Source organism: Octodon degus, unplaced genomic scaffold, assembly GCF_000260255.1.
Source record: "Octodon degus isolate 3935 unplaced genomic scaffold, OctDeg1.0 scaffold00028, whole genome shotgun sequence".
NCBI classification, from domain to species: domain Eukaryota; kingdom Metazoa; phylum Chordata; class Mammalia; order Rodentia; family Octodontidae; genus Octodon; species Octodon degus.
In genome coordinates, this window is record NW_004524604.1 from 2,581,842 (window position 1) to 2,586,598 (window position 4,757).

At 40.7% G+C, this 4,757-nt stretch overlaps 1 pseudogene; it reads left to right on the forward strand.

Annotated features, from left to right (window-relative positions):
- The first annotated feature begins 734 nt into the window (after window positions 1–734).
- On the forward strand, window positions 735–2,037 carry LOC101565329 (annotated as a pseudogene).
- Window positions 2,038–4,757: the final 2,720 nt, after the last annotated feature.

The following is a 4,757-nucleotide window of genomic DNA, read 5'->3' on the forward strand; positions in this document are numbered from 1 at the left end:
AGCAAAAAAACCTTATGGCACCCGACCGTGAAGTTCAGTCTCCAGGGAAGCAAGGCATAGATTTCTGTGGTTTAAGTCATGCAGTCTCTGGTGCTTTGCAATGACAACCTGAACATATCTCAGCAACAATGATAGTGCGAATCTGCACTGCTGCACAGATAGGAAACAGGGGCACAGCTAGGTTTTTGGTTCCAGGGCTAAATAGAAATTTCAGAATTGCAGCTTGGATGTGAAGCCCAGGAGTGGCATCTGAGCCAGAGCTCTAGGTCAGCACTTTCCTGTCCCTCTGAGCAGCCTGCTCTGTCTCTGGGCCAGACTTGCTTACAAGAGCTATCGCCCTAGGTTGACAGCTGCTGTGAGGCCTCTTCCCACTCAGGCATTCCCCAGGCTCTATCTCCAGTTCTGCTCATTGTAACTTGCCAACTTCTCCAGAGAGAAGACCTTCGGTCTTCTATGTAGTAGATACATTGTTGGTATCTGGTGTTTGAAATCAAGGGCACGGGAAGGGAGAAGAGTGTGAAGTCTTATAGTTCCCACTGTACTGCATCTTAGCTGACAGTGGTGGTGTACCTCTGTGATCCCAGCCCTCGAGGCTTAGATAGGAGAATTGCTGAGCATTCAAGGCCAGTTTGGGCTATGAAGTGCGCTCAAGGCCAGCCTGCACTGCAAAATGATTCAAAGACAATAACAAAAAAGAATCCATTGGGAGAATCGGCAGGCTGCGCTCTGCCGGGATGTTGATCAGTATGGGATCCACCTCTGCTGAGGAGAGAAGCATCCATGGCTGCACCGTGGTAGCTCAGCAGAAGAACCTTGAAGGCTATGTGGGATTTGCCAATCTCCCAAATCAAGTATATAGAAAATCAGTGAAGAGAGGGTTTGAATTCACACTTAGGGTGGCAGGTGAATCTGGATTGAGAAAGTCAACGTTAATCAACTCATTATTCCTCACAGATTTGTATTCTCCAGAGTATCCAGGTCCTTCCCATAGAATAAAAAGAACAGTACAGGTGGAACAGTCCCAAGGTTTAGTCAAAGAAGATGGTGTTCAGTTGCTACTCATACTAGTTGATACCCCAGGAATTGGAGATGTGGTCAATAATAGTAATTGCTGACAACCTGTGATTGACTACATTGATAGTAAATTTGAGGATTAACTAAAAGCAGAATCAGGAGTGAACAGGCATCAGATGCCTGATAACAGGGTGCAGTGTTGTTTATACTTCATTGCTCCTTCAGGATGTAGACTTAAACCATTGGATATTGAGTTTATGAAGCGCTTGCATGAGAAAGTGAATATCATCCCACTGATTGTCAAAGTTGACACACTCACACTAGAGGAATGCCAACAGTTTAAAAAACAGATAATGAAAGAAATTCAAGAACATAAAATTAAAACATATGAATTTCCAAAAACAGATGATGAAGAAAAAATAAACTCGTTAAAAAGATAAAAGACCTCTTACCTCTTGCTATAATAGGCAGAGATACTATCATTGAAGTTAATGGCAAAAGGGTCAGAGGAAGGCAGTACCCTTGGGGTGTGGCTGAGGTTGAAAATAGTGAACATTGTGATTTTACAATTCTAAGAAACATATTGATAAAGACTCACATGCAGGACTTGAAAGATGTCACCAATAGCATGCACTATGAGAACTACAGAAGCAGAAAACTGGCAGCTGTCACTTACAATGGAGTAGACAACAACAAGAACAAAGGGCAACTTAGTAAGAGCCCTCAGATACAAATGGCAGAAGAAAGAAAGGAGCATGTAGCCAAAGGGAAAAAGATGGAGATGGAGCAGGTGTTTGAGATGAAGGTCAAAGAGAAAGTTGAAAAACTGAAGAACTGAGGCTGAGCTCCAGCAACACCATGAGCAGATAAAACAATTTGGAAGCACAACACAAAGAATTAGAGGAAAAACATCGCCAGTTTGAGGAAGAGAAAGCAAACTGGGAAGTTCAGCAACATACTTTAGAGCAACAGAACTCTTCAAGAACCTTGGAAAATAACAAGAAGAAAGGAAAGACCTTTTAAACTCTCTGTTGACCACCAGTTACAAATTAGTTGCCAATATGCCAGCTTGGACATCAGTGTTTGTTGGATCTGTTTGGACAATTTGTACCAGTTTTTAAATCTATAGTAATAGATTTAACAACATGACAAAAATTATTTTTTGTTATTCTTGATGGAATTAAGATGCTTTTAATTGTCTAGGGTGTTGTGTACTTAGAAAATGATAGCTCTAAGTACCTTTCTACATTTTTTTCTTTTTTATTCTTATTAAACACAGATGTCCTCAATTTAATGCAAAAGAACATTTTACTGTTGTACAATCATGTTCTGGTGATTTGACTGTGTATAGGATATTCCAAAATAAAAGGACTCTGGAAGGTTTTCATTGAGGATAAATTGCCATAATAGATACAAACTATGCTTCTCTATGATAACTATAATATGGAGATCCTATTCAGGGCAGCCTACACAATAATGTAATTTAGTCTAACACAGTTGACCCTATTTTTTGACACTTCCATTTTTCAAAGGACACATGGAAAATACCTATTTGCTTACAGTGTATCTAGAACTTTTCTCTTTGTTTGTTTGTTTTGGATTCTATTATTCTCATTTAGTACCCTCTTTAGCCAGAATCTCATTATTGCTTCAATTTGTAATAACATTTAATTTAGATATTTCCCATATATTGGCCCTGCTAAGATAGAATATAGCATCTTCCATACGGTAGAAACCAACAAGGAAACTTTAACTTCTTTTTTATACTATATGGTAAGTAGAAGGGGGAAATGCATTTATAGGTCATTTCTAGGTGAATTGTGAAGATAGCAACCACCTTGTCTCTTCCTATACACAGTCTCTTCATTTTACTAGAAATGGACGTCATGGCCTCCTGAGGAGAAAAGTCGCCACTGTGTCCATATATTGTATTTCTGTATTTTTGTTTGTATTGTAAAAAATTCACATCTAGACAATGCTGTGATGTAAAAAAAACCCTCAATATTTCTCATTTTTACAACTACAAGTGTCTCCAAATCTACAAACAGATTTCCTCATCAGGGTCTCCAGGGGGCCTTCCTTTAGCACGCACAGTAGTAACAAAGATGGTGGAGAAAATGAAGGAGTAGTGGCCTTGGTTGAGGGGACTCAGATTTCCTAATACAAGTCTTCAACACATCCCACAGCACTAGCCTCACATCCCAGTCCCACAGTGAGGAGGACCCATGTTCCATCTCTTGGGCACTTCTAACCTGCAGAGTGTCCTGTTCTCTACGGTCCTCCGGCTGTCACTGCTCAGCCATCTCGGCTGCCACCACTCTCTCCACTTCTCATTTTCCAAACCTGTGATGAGTTCACTGGTGCTTGTTGTTTCCCACTCTGCTATCTCCTCTGAGATTTGCTCTTCCTTTGTGGCCATGTTGGTGAGTTTGGGGACAGACACAAACACATTTTCCTAGACTTTCTCACACTACCTGTTCTGTGAAGTTACTCAAGTGCTGGTGCTTAGTTTCACTAGGCTGTTATTGACCTTTAAGTGGGTTAAACTGCTTCTAGCAATTGGGAAGAGCATAGCAGCAGGACCTCCCTGGATTTAACTCAGATTTACTTTGTTATTACAGATGAAGGTGGGTGCTTGGCATGTGTCCTGAGAACCAAGCAGACGATCCTGATCAAGTCACAGAGCTCCTCCTCAAAGGCTACTGTCTGAGGTCAACTAGATTGGCTAGAGAAGGAGGCACCCAGACACAGCTGCCCAGTCCATTGCACCCTTTGACTTCGGAAAAATCACTGCCTTTTGGCTTTTTCCCCCTAATAAAATAAATCTACAAGCTAATCACTCAATTAACCAAGCAAGAAGCCTACAAATGGACAGTGTTCAAGCTGCTGTAGACCAGTGAGAAGGAATACAGCCCTTAGCCCTCTCATCCATCTCAATGCCCACAGCCCACAAGACAGATACGCTGCTGAGTCTGAGTACATTTCTTATTCATTCAAAACACTAACCAAAAGTTTAGAGCATTTTAATAAGTGGGAGAGGAACAGGAACAGGGACAAGGACAATGGCAGGGACAGGGAGGGGAAGTTATTGTGCCTTACTTAAGTTCCTGTGGACCTACACTGCCCATTCTGAGGAAAAAGGACTCAGTCACACTGTAAGCATAGCATACTTGTGCCAAAACCAAGAGACTGAAATCTTGCAGTCTATATTCGCTTTATTGTTGCAGTTGTTTCATTTTTGCTTTCTTAAGATCTCAGATTATATTACCAGTTCAGAAAAATAAAAATCTATGTGCTTTTGTTTAAATTGCAAAATATTCACAAGCGCGGGATTATTGTGGGTCTTATAGTTGAATCAATAGTGGCCCTCATGGGAAGAAAGCAGAAATCAGCTGTCGCTGATTCCGGCTGTCCCGCTTTGCAATACTTCTTAACACCACTACTGCCAAAGTCTCATTCCCTTGCAAAACATATGCTCAAATTTGCAACATGGTGCCTTTGCTAACAGAAGTGTTACAGGGAAGATAGAAAGGATGAAAAGAAGGACTCTGTATCTAGCTATTGAAGTTAGATTTTATACTCTTAGCATGAAGTAAACTTCAAGAATCACTTTTCTTGATCAAAAAGCCAAGGGTAACTCATCTCTCTGGTACCAAATCTAAGAGGTCTAAATAATTAAAGGTTAATTTAGAACAATATTTAATTAAACCTATCACAGAAGACACTTACAGGTCATGTTGTAC